Source organism: Delphinus delphis, chromosome 9, assembly GCF_949987515.2.
Source record: "Delphinus delphis chromosome 9, mDelDel1.2, whole genome shotgun sequence".
Lineage (NCBI taxonomy): Eukaryota > Metazoa > Chordata > Mammalia > Artiodactyla > Delphinidae > Delphinus > Delphinus delphis.
Window position 1 is genome coordinate 72,186,361 of NC_082691.1, and position 19,987 is coordinate 72,206,347.

The 19,987-nt window shown below is 34.5% G+C and overlaps 1 protein-coding gene across 8 annotated transcripts in view; it reads left to right on the forward strand.

The window, feature by feature from the left end:
* FOXP2 (forkhead box P2) overlaps positions 1 to 19,987 on the forward strand; it is a 532,381-nt gene that overhangs the window by 59,044 nt on the left and 453,350 nt on the right. For 7 of the 8 annotated variants that reach the window (XM_060020757.1, XM_060020762.1, XM_060020763.1 and 4 more), the window contains exon 2: positions 6,381 to 6,525. The exons of the other annotated variant lie outside the window; for it this stretch is intronic. The gene's annotated coding sequence lies outside the window, so the exon portion shown is untranslated. The remainder of the gene's footprint in view (positions 1 to 6,380; positions 6,526 to 19,987) is intronic. 8 annotated transcript variants of the gene reach the window in all.

A 19,987-nucleotide genomic window follows, 5' to 3' on the forward strand; every position in this document is an offset into this window, starting at 1 on the left:
GAGCTGATTGATCCACGGAGCAGAACTTGCTTGTGGGATCTTCCCTTGCTATAGAACGACATAAATGATTGAAATGCTTTCTTTAGGAAAAACAAAATTATCATTTGTTTATGGACCTTAACTGCTTATGGGGAAGAAATTGTCAAATAGTAATGCAAGTAGAGTTTGCTGGAAACTTTCACTAATGTTTGTGAATTATTGTCTTCTTCAACTTTGACATAAATAAAAGTGGGAAAACACAATTAGGGAGGAAGAGAGGGTGAAAAGAAATTCTTATTTACTGTGTCTCTTTAAAAGGTGAGCAGCATGTAATAAAAATGGCACCTCAAGATTTGCAAAATGACTGAAGATTTTACTGTGTTGCCATAGATGGCTGTGGGGCAGAAAAAGGAAATACTAGAATTGATGAACAAATGTTGCATGCTGTCATTTTATATTACATATTTTACTGTGAAGTTGTTCCTAATTTTCATTTTTGAAAAAATAGTGCAGAATGCGTATACCATAGAAGGTAATGTTATAAATTTGTTAATTGTGTTAATTATGTTGAAGTTTGTTTATTCTGACATGGATTTACGATAAGCAGGTATAAAAAATATAATTTTCTAGCTTTGGGAGAAAAATTAAAAATTCTTCCCTGACCTTTTAACCTTGTCAAATGATTTCCCTGCTCTTGACACAGTGCATTCTATTTGCAAAGGTTGGAAGTTAACTCTTCAAGGTACCAGACATCATTTTTATTGGGATATTAATTCTCAGAGGTGCTAATCTCATCAAGATTTGTGGGCATTTTCTTTCATAGGCCATTCTGATTTGTAGCTCTTTCTTTTCACAGCAGTATTAAATACCAAACCTTCTCTGATATGGAAGTTCATTAGAGATATGTCTTTGATGGCAGCCCTTTCCTGGCTTCAGTTTCAAATACCTTGATGTAAAGCTTAAGAAGCCATTGTGTTGTAAGCCCTCCTTGATGTGCCTTATTTAGATCTGCATAGTAAATCAAGGAAAGTAAATAACAAGGCAGCAGATGGAAGCATGGAGATAAGGCCAGTGAACAATTGTATTTGTATTTTGTTATGATGTTGACAGGAGCTAAAATTCACTAATCTAGTTCAACTGATCTGCATTTCAAAGAAATCTCATTTAGCAGCAACTTGAAGGTTTGTAGGATAAAGTTCTTTTATTGCAGCCTTTATTGCATTCTTTGCTAATTTATCTGGTCAAGATTTAGCCTTGCTTACTTAAAGCTGCAAGCATGTTACAAGGAGTCTTAAATACTATGAAAGCATTAATGTCTAGACTATGAACTGAAGGTAATTACATATCCAGCCCTGAATAGGGTACATTTAGAAAATACTGTTGTCCAAACTCAGTTGTCAGGGCAATATAGATAAGGTAGTTTTTTTTTTCCCCGTCGCCTGCTCGTTTGTTCTGAGATTTTTTCTACTTCATAAGTAAGCTAATATACAATCAACTACTCAGAAATTGTGTACAGAATGAGTCGATCTCTTTTAAATGTGAACCTAGTGATGCTGATACTGGTTGTGCCCTTTTGAGAGTGGATGATTATTAGTTTTGGAAGTCTGATATCCTCATTTGACTCTGCAGTTATAAACATGTATAATACATAAGTGAAATATGTTTAATGTGAAATTTAAAGTGTTGTAATAAGCATACTTTGAGATGACATACACAAATATTGGTATTTTCTAATTTTGATTGTAGTGTATGTTATTTAACGGAAATTAGTTATTTTCAAATACAGTTAGAGAAATTAAATATTATATGTGTATATTTACCTATCAATTAAATTTTGGGTAAATTTGGCTTGCATTGGTTTCAAAAGGAAAGTGAGCTCAAGTTCCGTCTCTGCCACTCACACCCTCTGAGATCTTGGATAAATTTCTCTCTTCTGTAAATCTCTCCTGTAAACTGGAGGGAAAGCCAGAGGCACACAAAATTTTCCCTGTTAGAAGATCCAATAAATAAATAAATATTTTGGTATATATTTAAGAAAACTTGAGTGTTCTTGAGTAAAGAGAAGGTTTGAGATAAAATTCTGAAGATATATAAACCATGATTAATTTGAAGAAGGGTCAGAACCGTAATATTCAAGTGAAGATGTTTAAGAGGCAGTAGAGGATAAAGAGCTGAGCCAAAGAGAAGGTGGAAAATTGCGTTCATAGGATGTTTTAGGCAATACAATTAAATAGCAAGCTTTTCGCAAAATGTAAATGGTTGTATAACAAAAGATTTTGTATTGTGTTGGTTGCTCAGAACTCAGACCACACTTTCCTTAAGAAGCCATGTTATATACACATGGCTTTTAAGTCAAAGGCTAGCCCTTCAATTTAACCTTGAGGTCAAAAAGGAGTGCTTTATGTCCTTAGCTTGCAAATATTATTATATTTATTATTTTTTAAAATATGAAATTTGTTACTAAATCTTAAAAATTGGATTTGTCTCTCTTTGTTTCTGTTTCTCTCCCTCTCTCTCTTCTCTCTCTCTCTCACATACACACACACACACACACACACACACACACACACACACACACGTGCACAGCTTTTCTAACTTCTCTTGAAAACTCACATTTGGCAGGGCTAAGACTGCATTCCTGTGGAGCAAATGCAGGAGCATATGCAGTAATCTGATGGGGGTTAAAAAACACCTCCTTAGAGCCTTTGCCACAGTACCCTACAACTTTCTTTTATCTTGCACCTAGCTGCTCTACACTTTTATCTTTGGGTATTTTATTTTGTGATCCTTATGATATATTTGACGTTTATCGTATTATTCTTTCTAGTAATATTTGCCTTGAAACCTATCCACTACATGCAACAATTTTTATAAGTGAAACATGCTTGGATTACAAATGAGATACCAGGAACAGGTTGCCTCTCACTCTACTGGGTTTGGATTTCCCTGCCTTGTCTTCCGTTGCCTGTGAATTCTTGCAGGACTTCACTTTCTCCTTAACTGTTGGTTGCTTCCTTGGTCTTGGAGTTAAGACTGGAGGAAGTGGGGACAGATAGGAGATTGTATATTCAGTAGGAACTTTCGATCTGCAGGTCAGGAGAGAGGTGTGGCCTGGATATACACACCTGGGAATCATTTGCAATAAATTGTGGTTATTGCAAGAACTGGAGCGCAGATTAGGAAAAGAAGAGGACTAGAATGAAGTCTTGAGAAAACTGACATTGAGGAAATACATGTAAGAATAGGAACTAGCAGACACTGAAAAAAGGAGGTCTCAGAGGTAGGAGGGGAATCAAGAAAGAGGGGTGTCATGTAGGCCAAAGGTAGAGTTTTATGAAGGAAAGAATGAAAACTAAGCTAAATGAATTAGCAAAGTTAAGCAAACCAAGAATTAAGAAGTCACATTGGATTGGTCAGCTAGGAGATAATTCCTTTGTTGATGATGAAATGTTTAGCTTCAAGGATGTGAGGGATTCCCTGGTGGCGCAGTGGTTGAGAGTCCGCCTGCCGATGCAGGGGACACGGGTTCGTGCCCCGGTCCGGGAAGATCCCACATGCGGCGGAGCGGCTGGGCCCGTGAGCCATGGCCGCTGAGCCTGCGCGTCCGGAGCCTGTGCTCCGCAATGGGAGAGGCCACAGCAGTGAGAGGCCTGCGTACCGCAAAAAAAAAAAAAAAAAAACGTGAGGATTTAATAAACCCTTGACCTTCTCTGTGAATGTACTGATGTTAAAAGAATGGAATGTTGTTCATCCCAATCCCAATAAAATAGTTTTGTCATGTAACAGCATCATAGAAAACAAGAAAAAGAATAACTTGTTGATAAAAAGAAATAATCATGTAAATGAATTATAATAAATTAATGATACTTTGGAGGAATAAAGTTGCCATCTAAACTGGGACACTTTTGAGAAGAAAAGTGGTAGCTGTTAATAATGAATGTTCAATCTGATTATATAGTTCACAGTTTTTTGAGTGCTAGCTCTGTACCAGACACTGAGATGAGTTCTTTACGAGTTTATTTGATTTAATGAGTAAGGGTTTCACTTGCCAACACTAACAATTATTTCTTTGTATATACTGAATTCACTGACAAAAATGTGATACATAATTTTGATGCCTTTACTGACCTTAACTCTATTTTTTTTAAAAAAAGCTGGTACCCACTATATACCAAACTGTGTCCTAGGGAATGGGGAGATGAAGATGATTAACGCATAGTTCCCATTGTTAACAGTCTACTAGTGGAGTTGAGAGAATCTGGGAACACATTTCAATGTAAAGTGTCATGATGATAGTGTAGTTTCTGAAGACCCTGACTAGTATTTTAGTACATTATGTTCTGTATTTTTTAAGCTTAAGATTATAGTGTATTTGAACATGGCAAGGTAGAGTTTGCTCTTTGTAAAAAGTTTTACCAATGGAATAGACAAGGTATAGCTAATTGTACATATAAGTGGGTTTTTTCCTATCACAGAAAGTATATTCTTTTTTTTTTTTCCTCCTCTTCCACTCTCTCACAGAAAGTATATTCTATGTATATGTATATATATGTGTGTGTGATACATGGGGGGAGGGAGAGAGAGAGAGAGAGAGAGAACGATCAGTTCTTTATCACAAAGGGATGCATTTCCATATCTATAATGTAATTTTAGCCGCACTCAAACGGAATATTCTGTGAAGGGTCTGGCATATTTCTCTGACACATCTGGTAGATATGTATGGCATTAATTAGCATAGGTATTGCTATAAATGACATGTCAGTCCAGGACAACAAAAAGTATTTGTTACTGATGTCAATCATTCACCCTTTGTCAGTTCAAAAGGCTTCCCTAAAGGAATGTGCATTGATCTGCACTGATCCAAAATATAGCAAAATCATTTCTGTGTTCTTGAAACTAAGGTAGAACTACCTATGTTTGAAAAGCCATATGGAAATATTCATATAGAATGCATGTTGATAAGTTTTAGTAGTAAGACTATTAAGTTAGGCCAAGATTAGTTGTATCTTTCTAAAAGAAAATATACCAGTTTTCTGTAATCCTAAAATCTAGTCTTGAGTGAGTTTTCTCCTTCAATAGCTTTAATTTTTGATAGTCAAATTTCTGTTCGTTTCACTTTGAAATAATTTTGAGGTGTTCCAGGTAGATACTTACAAGTACCCCTGACTCTGATTAAAATCAGAAGGGGCTCACGTAAGTATCAGTTTGTGACCAGATGGATGGCTTAAAGAGACATTCTTCTGCCCACATACATTTTGGTTTTTGTATTTAGCTATTCCTATACAGCTATTAATTGGCTTCATTTGTTTACTATATTGCCACTATAGTTTTTTTGGAATAGTAATCACAAGTGTAATAGTTTTAAATTTCTGAACGAAAACTGGCTTTAAAGTGCTAACAGACACATTTCCCCCATCTGTATTTTATTTCCAAATTTCTCTAAATGTTCCCCCTACATTCTAATTTATTATTTAATGGAAAGCAATATGAATGACTTAAAGATAAGGCAAGAGAGTGTGATCCAGGGTATGGCACAAGTTGAAGACATTTATCTTGATATTTCATTTTAATGAGGCAGAAAATATCCGTTATTAGAAAACTACAATTTGATGAAGTTTGTAGAATACAATTAACTCCTTTAAAGTTATGTATGTTCATACCACCAAAGATCAAATAATCATATATTATGTTTCTGTGTTCTTGTGAAGGTAGGATGTGTTGCAATTTTAGATTAATGGATTTCTTAGAGAGTTAACATCAAACCATATTAAAAATGTACTCCTGTTATAGGCTTTAATTTGACCAACATGCTCTGTTTGAATAGCAGTTCCCAACCTTTGTACCATCTCCAAAATTCTTACTCTAGATTTCTTGCCCTGCCTACAGGCCCTTTGCTATCTGTTTCTGGTCTGTCTCATGCTCTTGAAGTCATCTTTTTTATTATTCCATTAAAATTTTTTTAAATGGATTTCCCTTTACACTTTTCTAATCATCCTGTAATTCTTTAGCCCTAAGACATTAAAATGAATGAGTAAAAATATTTGATACCTAATCATCTCTGCCAGTCCATTCAAACTCATGGATTTGCAAAATTATGTTAAAGTCTTTTAAAAATACATTTGAGTAGGCTTTTGTAGTCATTTGGATTTTGAATATTAATTTTCTCTTGCTGTGCTGCTTAACCATAAAAATGAAAAAGAAGATAGATGTGGGTTTCTTTTAGTGGTGTTAATTTAAACTACTTGATTTATTTATTGTAATATGCAACAATGGCAACTCCTATTTTCTCTGTTCACCTCAGATCCAAGAGAAAATAATGAGAAACCGCCACCCCCCAGCACAGTGAGAAAAAAGTTTGATGCATTTTGTAATAATTGATTAAAAGTATAATTTCCCCCTAGATCAAACAAATAATAGAAGTCTGTTGAAGCTTTGTCCTGACCTATTCTGGAAGTAGAAGAATACCCTGGAGAAAGGAGCATTGTAAGCACAAAGAATAAAACTCCTCAATCCTGGGAGAGAGAATTAAAGTCTAACCCTCCATATGTAAGTCATCTGCACTCTATATTTTCCATCTCTCACTTTTTGTGGCTATTCAGGTGTTAGTAATAGAAAACTATGCGATGACAATATTCTTTGGATTTTTTTTCTCTACAAAATATACGGGTGTTTTGGTAGGTAACTTAAATTTCTATTTGTGTTAACATTTTCTAACTAATAACATAGGGTGATGCCGTACAATAATAACATTTAATGCAAAATGGATTAGTTTTAATTTTACCTTCTGGCAGAGAACTGTTAAGAATTTTGAGAGTATTCTGATGAAAAGAAGGTAACTTCATTTGATTTAATATGTGCAATTGTGCCAGCATAATCCCTTTATGCGCTAAACTTTGATTCTCTCTTTTTCTTTTATATTTCTTCATATCTGAGAATAAGGCTATCTTAACATATCTATTTAAGTACACCTTCCAGTAAGAGAGACGTTAAGTCCTTTTTTCACTTTGCATGGTGAAAATGAATTTGACTGAATTTGTATCCATAATCTACTATAAAATATATATAACTTCTGTCAGCTCAGTGTATTGGAAAGACTGATTTCCTATTTTGTCAGGAAGAACTTAAAAGATGTCTGTTAATGATTTTATAGAAACATAGAATTCAGTTGCTGTTCAGAAACTGGTAGAAAGAATGATGACTAAAGGCAACGCTTGTTTTAGGAAAATTATTTAGGAAGAAATTTCTTATCATCACTACCTTTATCTGGAAAGTTACCTCGTGCAGCATCCTTGTGATAAGGCACTTGATATGTGAGGTAATGGCTTAACTGCCAGAAATCTGACTTTTGCTTATAATTGATAACACTTTTCATTCATCAGTGAAAGAACTCAGTGATAGAGTATTGTTTTGGTTTTAAAAGGTCCAAATTATGCAATAGAAAATGAATGCTTATTAGAGTTGAATAAAACCAAATCATACATTCTCCCAATTATTTCCAGAACTGAAATATGAACCTTTACAGGTTTTGAATGTGATATTCTTAATCACATAGTATCTGACAAAGCTGTCAAAGTAGTCTACAGTGAGAATTCTTCAAAATTACTAGGTTCATGTTTAATCTTGTTGGTTGGAACATCTGATAGAGCCAGGAAACACTGTTGCCATTCCTGACAATCTATAATTGTGAGTTAGGAATCTTGAATTTAGCAGAAACTATGCATAAAAAAGAAACTTTTTTGGTTTTAGCAGTTCAGTTCAAAATTTTTCCATCATTGAACTAGAATAGACAACTTGGAGAAAGACTACAGACATTAGTATTGCTTTCATGACATGAAACAGTTGCTTTTCACTTAAAACATTAATTTTTATTATTGAGAAGTGTGATGAAACTTTAAAGAGTTATTTAAATTTGATAAGTCAGTAGTGAACTCTCATTTACTGGTTTGAGTTTGATGACAAATTGGAAAATATTGTCATTCACAGAAAAAATTTTCTCATCTTCTGCTCTACAGCAATGAAATTGGATAAAGTATGGCAACAATAACATGGTCGAATCTCCTAAGCATAATGTTGATAAAAAACACCTAGACCCAAAAGAATAATACTGTATGATTTATTTTATATGAAGTTCCAAAACTAGACTTTAGTGTTTAGGGATGCAAGAAGCGATTACAACAAAACTAAAGATAATGGTTAAGTTGTATATAGGTGGTAGAAATTGGGGTGGAGGTTCCAGGAGCTTCTGGCGTATCAGCAACATTTTGTTTATTCACTAGGCTGGTGGTTGCATGGATATTTGCTTTATGAAAAACCATCAGTGAGAAATTACGTGCTTCTCTACTAAGATCAGGAGCAAAGTAGAATGTCCCCTCTTAACAGTCCTATTCAGTATCATACTGGAACTCCTAGCCAAGGTAGTAAGATAAGAAAGGGAAATAAAAGGCATACAGATTGGGAAGCAAGAAATGCAATTGTCTATTTGCAGATGACATGATTGTCTATGTAGAAAATCCAAAATAATCAACCAAGGAAAGCTCCTGGTATTAATAAACAATTATAGGAGGGTAGCAGAAAACAAGATTAATATACAGAAGTCAATTGCTTTCCTATATGTGAACAATGAACAACTGGAATTTTGAAATTAAAAATACAATACCATTGTATTAGCATCAAAAAAAGAAACACAGGAATAACTTTAACAAAATATGTACAACAACAATATTAGGAAAACTACAAAATTCTGATGAAAGAAAATCAAAGATCTAAATAAATGGAGAGGTAGTCCATGTTCTTGTCTAGGCATACTCAAATATGGTTATGATGTCAGGTCTTCTTAACTTGAAGATTATAGATTCAACAAAATCCCGATCAAATCCCTGTAAGTTATTTTGTGAATATTGATAAACTGATCTTAAGTTTATATGGAAAAGCAAAAGACCCAGAATAGACAACACAATATTGATGAAGAAGAACAATGTCAGAAGACTGACACTACCTGACTTCAAGACATTTTTTAAAGTTACAGTAATCAAGACAGTATGATATTGCTGAAATAATAGACAGATCTTTGTAACAGAATAGAGAATCTGGAAATAGACCCACGCAAGCATAGGCAACTGATCTTTGACAAAGGAGTGAAGACAGCTCAGTTGAAAAATGACAGTGACTTCAAAAAGTGGCACTGGAACAGCTAACTGGACATCCATATGCAAAAAAAAAGAAATTTAGACACAAAATTTATACTTTTTACAAAAATGAATTAAAAATGAATCATAGAGCTAAGTGTAAAATGTAAAACTATAAAACAGCTGGAAGGTAAATAGGAGAAAATCTAGAAGTTGATTTTTTAGATAAAACACCGAAAGCACAATCCATGAAAGAAAAAACTGGTAAGTTGGGTAAGTTGTACTTTATTAAAATGAAAAACTTCTATTCTGAGAAAGACACTGTTAAGAAAATGAAAAGATAAGTCAGACTGGAAGAAAGTGTTTGTAAAACACATATCTGATAAAGGAGTTGTATCCAAAATATACAAAGAACTCAACTATAAGAAATGGATCTCACCAAAGAAGATATACAGATGGCAAATAAGCTTATGAAAAGATGCTTGGTATTTATTTCATAAGGGAATTGCAAATTAAAACAACAAGATACCACTACATGGGCTTCCCTGGTGGCGCAGTGGTTGCGAGTCCGCCTGCCGATGCAGGGGACACGGGTTCGTGTCCCGGTCTGGGAAGATCCCACATGTCGCGGAGCAGCTGGGCCCGTGAGCCATGGCCGCTGAGCCTGCGCGTCCGGAGCCTGTGCTCCGCAATGGGAGAGGCCGCAACAGTGAGAGGCCCGCGTACCGCAAAAAAAAAAAAAAAAAAAGATACCACTACACACCTATTAGAATGGCTAAAATTCACAACACTGACAACACCAAATGCTGCCAAGGATGTGGAGCAAGCAGCAAGGACTGTGATTCACTGGTGGTGGAATGGATATAGCTTCTTTGGAAAATAGTTTGGCAGTTTATTATGAAGCTAAACATGCATACAGTATTCACTATTATACAACCTAGTAATTGCATTCCTGGGTAGTTACCCAGATGAGTTGAAAACTTATGTCTATGAAAAATTTGCACAAGAATGTTTATATAAGCTTTATGCATAATTGCCAAGACTTGGAAGCAACCAGGATGCCCTTCAATAGATAAATGGAAAAACAAACTGTGATATAGTTATACAATTGACTGTTATTCAGTTGATGAAAAGAAATGACCTATTAAGCTACAAAAAGACATGGAGGAACCTTAAATGAATATCACTGAGTGAATGAAGTCATTTGAAAAGGCTACATCCTGTGATTCCAACTATATGACATTCTGGAAAAGGCAAAACTACGAAGACAGTAAAAAGCTCAGTGGTTGCCAGGGGTTGAGGAGAGGGAAGGACGAATAGGCAGAGCACAGGGGATCTTTAGGGTGGTGAAACTATTCTGTATGGTACTTTAATGATGGATACATAGCATTATGTATTTGCCAGCTGTACAACTGTAGAACTATACAACACAAACAATAAACCGTAATGGGAACTCTAGACTTTAATTCATAACTATGTTTTAATATGGTTCATCAGTTGTAGCAAATGTACCACAGTCATCCAAATGTTAATAACAGTAGAAACTTTATGTCTATTGGGAATGGGGAAGAAGATATATATGGGAACTCTGTACTTCCTGTTCAATTTTTCTGTAAAAGTAAAACTGCTCTAAAAAATTAAGGCTTTATTTTAGATATGTTTCTGCATGTCTAATATAACTGAAAAAAAGAATTAAAAAAGCAATCTCAATGATTCTGTTAAGTAGAGTTCTGAGAAAAGGTGAGATAATTTCATATTTGATCTGTCTACTCTGAATATTCAAAATTTTTTTAAAAGATAGGGTCTTAAAATCAATATTTTGTGATATTATAAAGTAGTGTGTTTTACTTGGAGAAAGTGCTAAGATCCATAGAGGGGAACCTCTGCTTGCATATGTTTAGTAACTTTTAATGACAATTTATTTATGTAGTATAAACTTGTCTTAAGATAGATATTTCAATTTTGAATTTAAAAATGGATATTTGTTTTACAGTATAACCAAAACCCATTCTATAGTAATGAACTACTGATCTTTACTGAGTTGTTTGTAGCTTCTTTCCTTAAATTTTAATGCATTTTATGCAATGGTCCGTCATCCTCAGACACACTTGCTTTTACACAAGTGGGACTTTAATTTGTTGATGTTAATATTAGTATATTGTAAAAGAAATGAAAAACAAATGCACTATGTATTCTTTCTTTGAATAGAAATTTTCAAATATAGTTTTAGTTCAAGGAGTACCAGATATAGTTTTCTTTCTAGTCTCTTTAAAATTTTTCTCGCTTTTCTTTTTTCTCCCTCCCATCCTCTTTTTCCTCCTTATTTTCTTTTTTCTTTCTCAGTATATTCTACCATCTAATTTTCCAAGGAGTGAATATGATCTTATTTAACTGGTTGACATGAACAGAAATCAGGAATTTATTATTCATTAAAATGAAATTTAAAGATCCCCCTTTTCTTCAGACTCTGGATATAGCTAGGCTCAACACAAATGTCTATGGAGAATGCATCTGTTGCTATTACATTTTTTTTGTTTCTCTGAAAACTTGGCATTTGTAAAATATCTATGATTTTGATTTGTCTTGGCCAAAACCCAGATTACCAGGGAATTAAATTTTGAACATATTCAACTAAGAATTATCTTTGTAGCAACTTTTCCTTTGCCATATTGAAATTTTGGGAATAAAATCAGATTTTGTTTTAAAAACCAGCTATGTTTCTTCATAGTGCCAAAATGAATTTTTTTCTATGTTAAAGTGATACAAAGCAATACTTACAATCGACCTAAAACTTATTTTAAGCATACTATGGAGGAAAGAGGCTCATTTTTGCATTTGACAGACCCGGGTTTGCTCTGCCACGTATTCTTTTTATAATGATCTTGGGTAAGTTTTGCATGTGCAAAAAATAATAATAACTTTCTTATAGGGTTTTGTGAAGATTAAAAGATCAAACTTAAAAATACCTGGCACAGAGTAGACACTTAATGGTAGTAGTCTCTCTTGCCCTACCTATGTATGTAGAAATGTGTGTGTACACATAAGTGTGTGTATGTTTGCATATATGTATGTGTTTATATATACATGTATGTGTATTTATCTCTGTGTTTCTGTCTTTTTCTCTCTCTACCCATTTATGTGTCTCTATTTATTCCCTATACCTCTTCGATTTTAAGACAAGACAGTAAAGACAAAACTTCTTATTAAACACAAAATGGATGGTAACCTCCAAATCCATTTGAAGGACCAGTTAGCTAACCACTGAGTCCACTTCCAAGTTAATGACGCAAAGTGATATCTGGGAAAAGGGACTGAGTATTCCTGGGATGAATAACTCTTTTTAGTGGGTGTCTCGATGATCTAGTTTTGTGGAGTTGACGATTCTACCCATGCAACCATTATTACTTAAATACTTCATTTTGATTATAGCCCAGTGGAATGCATAAAGGAGCAACAAAGTTGCCTTGGGTTTTAAAGAATTAGTTTGAAGGTATATTTTCTCCTAAAGACCATTTCTGCTGAACTCTCTCAAATGTTGAATGATTTTTATTACTGTACAGCTTAAAAGGCCCAAATTATCTTTTTGCAAATAAGAGTGTACTGTTTTTCTATATATAGAGTGTATTTTAGTAAACATTTTACCTAAAATAAACACCCATCAGCCATCTCAGATACTTAAGCTATATATAAAAGCATTTGTTAATCAGCTGATCTGGGCAAATGGTTAAGAATGTTTTTCACTGAAAAATATTTTAAAGATTCTCTTCATTCTAGAATACAAAGTCATAGCTTTCTTTAAGATTTTTATTTTAAAATATTGTAGATATACAGAAGATAACACAATAGGCACTCACATATTCAAATTTGACATACGTGAATATTTTGTTATATTCAGATCTCTCTCTTTTTAAGAAATACAATACCATGAATATAGCAAAAGCTGTGTGATCTCATCCTGTTCCTTTTTCTCTCTCTAGAGGTATTTACTATACTGAAGTTGGTTTTTATCTGTATTCTTACACTTTTTATGTGATTTTAAAATTTATGTGAGTGACATCATATTAAATTTGCCCTTCTGAAAAATTTTTGCTTTCAAAAATTATGTTTAGGGGACTTATCCATGGTGATACATACAGGTCTGATTTCTTAGGTTTTTTTTTTAAGTAAGCTTTTATTAAGTATATATTGTACATTTATGAGTTTTGCAGTTGTATACTGAAAACTGCTAAAATTATATTTGTACATCTTGATGAATTTTCACAGAATGAACACATCTGTGTAATCAGTACCCAGCTCAAGAAGTAGCATGCTACCAGTGCTTCAGAAGCCTTCCCACCCTTTTTCCACCTTTTGGTTACTGTCTCTCCCCACCCCCCACTGGGGAAACCATATTCTGACCTCTAACAACATAGATTAGTTTTGTGTTTTTGAACTTTATATAAATGGAATCATTTAGTACATAGTCTTTTGTGTGTATCTGGCTTCTGTTTCTTACTATTAGGTTTACATGCTTCCTCCATGTTATTGTGTGTAATTAAATGTCTATCGTGAGTGCTAGCTAGTATTCCATTACATGAATATACCGCTGTTTATTTCCATTCGGTTTTGGGACATTTGTGTTGTTTTCTTGTTTTGACTATTAGGCATAATACCACTCTGAAGATTCTTGTGCATATCCGTTACATATTATGCATATCTGTATAGCTAGGAAGAGAAATTTTGTATGATAAGATATCTACATCATTGTATCAACTTAGTGTCTGTATCCTAGCTTATCTGTAATTAGTGTCAGTGTCAACATTAGTAGACATTGCCAAGCAGTCTTCTAAAGTGGTTATCCCAGTTGACCGTCCCACCATCAATGCATGTGAGTTCAAGTTGTTCCACATCTTTCCAAAACTGAGATTGTCTTTTTTCATTTTGCCATTGTTGTGGGTAATAATTAGGTTTTAATTGCTCTGTAACATTCCATGGTTTGAATAAAGCACAGTTATTTTAAAATTCCTTCCTCGGTAAATGAACAATTTGGCTGTTTTCCATTTTTTACTATTCCACACACTAATAGCAGTGAGCATATCTGTATATATCTTTTTGTGTGCATGTTTGAGAGTTTTTCTAAAGTTATAACTTGTAGTAGAGTGTCTGAGTTTTAGAATACTACATCTTTATTTTTATAATATATTGCTAAATGTCTCTCTAATGGGGTTATATCACAAAGTGGTAATTTTTGTTTTATTATAAATCATGCTCGTCAAGTACAGAGTATAAATGTTGCTTTTTTAAAGGCATTATATAAAGCTTAGTACCAGATGATTTGGGGAAAATTTAGTGGGGAGAGATGAAACAGCCTGCACAGCTCCTGGCATATAGATTATGTAAAGCTTCCATTATTATTGTTTTCACTGTTGGATTACTCATCATTATATTGCTGTACAATGCTTATTCTAGAGTCCTTACAATTCATGTGAATTCTCCCACGATCCATTTAAGGTAGCTTCTTCCAATCTTTGAAATTTCTTTCTTTACTAAAGTCTGTTTTTCCCTGCATAACAGAGTCATTGCATATATTTGATCTTGATTTTCGATCACCCAGGGACATTATATATGGAGATGGTTTGGAAAGTTTATATGATTTGATTAATAGACTTATACCTTCGTGACATTCTTATTGGAGGTTTGATCCTAAGCAAAATGGTGAAGGGGAGCCAACATTTGCTTTGCCAGCTCCCACTGAGTTTTATGAAAATGGCATGTACTTTTATTTTATAGTTTTTAGTCAGTAATACGAAGATATTTATCTTTTCTGTTCGACGTAAGAATAGTTAGTGTTGGTAGGGTGACCAAAGCAAGACTTTTAATCTCAATTCTTAGGTTTGACCCTATCAGTGAGGTGGGTCAGCATTTGTCTCAAAGAAGGAATGTAATTAGTTTGTTACCATTACTTTAAAAAATAATCTCCATTTCTCTCATTGCCCTTTCCCCCTTCCAGGATACTTTCCCCCCCACCCCCAGGAAGTATTTTGTTTTAACGTCTTTATTGGAGTATAATTGCTTTACAATGGTGTGTTAGTGTCTGCTTTATAACAGAGTGAATCAGCTATACATATATCCCCATATTTCTTCCCTCTTGCGTCTCCCTCCCTCTCACCCTCCCTATTCCACCCCTCTACCAGCAATCCCACTACTGGGCATATACCCTGAGAAAACCGTAATTCAAAAAGAGTCATGTACCACAATGTTCATTGCAGCACTGTTTACAATCGCCAGGACATGGAAGCAACCTAAGTGTCCATCGACAGATGAATGGATAAAGAAGATGTGGCACACATATACAGTGGAATATTACTCAGCCATAAAAAGAAACGAAATTGAGTTATTTGTAGTGAGGTGGATGGACCTAGAGTCTGTCATACAGAGTGAAGTAAGTCAGAAACAGGATCCTTAATTAGTCTTGATCTAGCCAACCCCTAGTTTCTCTCTTCAGATGAGAAATGCATGTTGCTACACAGAATCTGTTTCAGTCACTCTCTCTCCCCTTCTTCTTCATTGTGGGTATCTCTCCGCCAAGTGTGTTTTGAATTAGCAAACCAAATATCAACTCAAAATTTCAGGTTGATTTTTCAGAGCAAACTTGTACCAGTAAATTTTAACTGAGTCCTCAATTATTGCCAACTTCTTAATTTTTCAAAATCCTTTACACTTAACTGGTTCTTAGAAGGCTTGTGCAAAAGACAATTTTGGCTTTGTTGTGCAGTTTTAAAATAGTATTTCTATTGTGTTCCTGTGTTCTTATGGTTAAAGTGATCTGAGATTGAATTTGTTTTTATTATTTTAAATCTAGTTATATTTGGATTTATATAGATCATGATTTGAGGTGGTATAATTTCTCAATAGTTTCATTATAGAGATGAATGCTAATAGATATGATGTTTATATGGAAATACTGAAAATAATAATTTTTGTTTTCCACTAGATTTTAAGAATCAGTGTCATAAGGTACCATCCTATTTCCCACTCTTATCCTTTCCATACAGTGTTGTATAAACTCCTTTATGCCTCATTCAACCCTATGTCCCCACTGCCCAGAATAGTACTGGTACACAGTCCACATTTAATACGTATTTGGTGAATGAATTGATTTTGATGTTCTCTCTCAGAAAAGGACATTGCCTCTTTATGCTGTGATACAAGGTGAATGTTAGTCTTTTGCCTTGAAGTGTAATCCTTTGGAATACCATGTTGAAATGAAATGAATATGAATTATAATGGCTGATCAGTTAACATCCTGATGTGTAACAGGAGTTACACACCAGAAAAAATTCTCAAAACTGATGACAATGACCCTACTGTAATACAGCTTAGTTTTTTGTTTACTCTTTTTTTTTTTTAACTCAGAGGAACTATATTTGGCTTAATTAATAAGATTGTTTTCTTCAAGCAGAACCTTTGAGTTAAGGGGAAAAAAAGAGCAAACCAAAAAACTATGCTGTATTACAGTAGATTCTTATCTACCTTAAAAAATCTACAAATGTAAATATATCTAGTTTAAGTTCACTCAGAGGGAGACAGGGACATTTTCATCAGCTCTGAGAATTTTTCCTGGGGTGTAACTCATGTATAATTTCTCCTCTGCATTTTTTGACTCCCGGAACAGTTTCCTTTTCTACAAGATGAGGATTGAATGATTGAGTAAAGTACTGATTGATTCCTTCAACAACTTTCTTTGAGGATCTGTGTTAGACCATGTAGTGCATACAGAGATGTGTTGTCATGTCTTGTTGGGTGTCACCCCTTCGGCTATGATCTTTTTCATGGGTTCATAACTTTTTATTCTTGTATTGCCACTGTATTAGTATTTTGCAAAGCACTGGATGTAATTGCATGTGTTCAGACTGCTATGCTTAACCAGAAGTCCCTCAATGTTATTATCGTTGCTAAATCTTAGGACAGTTTCCATTACTCGCCTTCCGTGAAGTCTTTAACACTGCTGACTGCTTCCTCCTTTTATCATCTCATGTTCTCTCTGTGGCGTGTCCTCCCGCTTACTCTCCGTCCTAAGTCTCCTTTATGAGTCTTTTCTTTGCCCACCTCATAAATTTAGGTCTTTTCCTGTGCTCTGTCTTTCTCCTCCAGCTTTACCTTCTCACTCTGTGTGTACATTATTCTAGATGAGCTCCCTTACTTCCAAAGCTCTGACTACCACTTTTAGTGTTGGGGCTCCCTCTTTTGTACCTCTAGCTCGTATTCCGCCTCTGAGTTCAAGATCTGCATTTACAACTGTCTTCTTGATATCTCTACTTAAATGTCCCACAGGAATCCATCTAAAATAAGCTCATTGCCAGCTCCTGTCTCACGTATCAAAATAGGATAGAAAATATGCTTCTTTTATGCTGTTTTCTGTCTTAGTGAATGGCAAGCACCATTATATACCCAGGTGCCTAAGTCAGAAATGTCGGGTCACCAATTTTGGGCCACCTGGACATCTCTCTTCTCTCATGTCCACTCTCCTACTCTCATTAATTCAACCTCCAGATTTGATCAAAATGTGTTTCTTTCTCCACATCCCACTGACACTACCCTGTTTTAAAATGTTCATTTGGACCACTGCAGTGACTACCTGTTTTACTCAGTTCTTTGTACCCTTTATCCCTTCTAACTCACTAGGGAGCAATTTTCATTTAAAGATAAAGATTGGATGATTTTTATTTTCTTCTTAAAATTTTGCATTTGTTTTCCCTTGAACGTAGGGTAAGACCCAAACTGACTCTTCACAGTGATCTATAAGTCCCTGCAGAAATTGGACCATGCCTGCTGCTCTAGCATCATCTTTCTCTACTCAGCACATTTTAGACTCTTCTTTCTTGCTCCACTTACTCTGGCCTAATTTCATTAATTGATGGCTTCAAGTTCTTTTGTGCCTTGTGGCTTTTGTGCATGTTGTTCCTTCTCTAGGACTTGATAATGGATGCATGGGGCAAAAGATCAGCATGATCCTAAGATTTCAAACTTAGTAATTCTGTTTTCTTTTGTCATAGACTTTACCCTAGTAAATTGACATATATACAATCTAAGCATCGAAGTATAACGTGCATATAAGCCCTCTCTAGCCTAACCTTCTGCAACCTAAAATATTTCAGAACTTCATACAGTGATTCTCCAAAGATATCTTGCACTCCATACCTCTTTGCATGTTCTGTTCTCTTTGTATGGAAAGTCCTCCACTGCTTTTGTGGTAGATGAACCCCCTACTGTCCTTCAAAACCCAGTTCAAGCACAGATTCTCTGGGAGGCTATGAGCTGTCGAGTTGTCGATGACAGCTTCCTTTATGTTACTTATGTATATTTTGCAGATGATGAACCTGAGACTTGGAAAAGTTAGTTTCTCCAGTTACTAAGTGACAGAGCCAGAATTTGAACCTTCACATGTCAGACTTGGAAGCATCAGTCTTTAACTATCCTTTGCTAGACACAGTCAGTATTTAATAAGTACTTATTAAATATAAGCATCAATAAAAAGATAAAATACTGTATGAACTAATTAGCTGAAAAAGCTTTTATGGCATCAGTGAGAAGTGATTTGACTGACATAGAAAATAAAACGTTTGATAGAAAGAGAAAAGAAATCCTTATCTGTAGGATGGTTCAACTTCTAAGCCAGTTTACTTCAGCCTTGTTTGTAACAACCTGAGATGTCTCTGGTTCTCAAAAAAGGAATGAGGTTGAACTTTATTTAAATAGGCCATGAAATGAACAAATTCCTTTAAATTAATAGTGGCAAATATATATCATGTTTATTTTTTCTTAAACTTTCATCGCTTTATGCATGTGTCTTTCTCCCTCAACTTGATTGTTAGCTTCTTTTGAACAAAAGCATGCCTTATCTTTTCTTAGCATCTTCTATAATGGTTGGTTCTACTTGATAATTTTTTTGTGTGTGTTAAATAAATGATGGTGTCTTATCTGTTCATAACTTAATTTTATAAAACTTCAAATATTTTCAGGTAGAGTAATGCAGCTGATAATTAGTTTATACATACCAACAGCTGGAAGCATTAATGTACATGAAAAATGGAACTAACTCTTCAGTAGTGGGTTTAATATTATCTTTTTAAAAAGAAAAATACTCAGGTGTGCATAATGTCAAGGACATACTCAGTGAAGAAAAGCAGTTTGTGTTGGATCTAGGCTAGAAGAATTCTCTATTCTAACATTTAACTAGTAGGTAAGTTCAAATATCTGTGCAACTCTATCTTAGGACTTATTTTGCCTTTTACTTTTCATTTTCTTTTGAACATCAAGAGACATTCACATTTGGAAGGACATATTCTTACTAGCTTTAATGAGTTGTTTTGGTAAATGAATTGAATATAAACAACTATTGTGTTTGTCTTTTTTTTTTTTTTTTTTTTGGTAAGAAAGATTTCAAGCTGAAGATCCTAGTCATATAATTAAAAGGACTAATCCCATTCAATCCTGAATCCATCTATAGAAATAGAATTCTTAAAACATATACACAAAAGGAAATATGGTGCCTGTTGAATTTATATTATGTTCAGTTGAACTGTTATACTTCTAAAACAAATTTAATTTTGATTATGAAAAATGATTGTTTTTCTGTGCATTTATAAATGTAGACATTATAGGCCATTGCTGGCACTAGGGAAGTTGAGGGGGGAGAAGTAACACTTGTATTATGTTAAATCAGAGAAATAATTGTACTTGGCAGTTTTTGTTTGCAGAATGCAGGAAAGGCTGAAGGCTTTTGTACAGTTCAAAGAGCACATTCCACAGTTACAGCAGTTGGTTGCCTGCAGGGATTGTCAGAATTGGGGGTGGTGGTAGAGGTCTGTATCACAAAAGTCCAGGCTGTTGGGCTGTGTCTG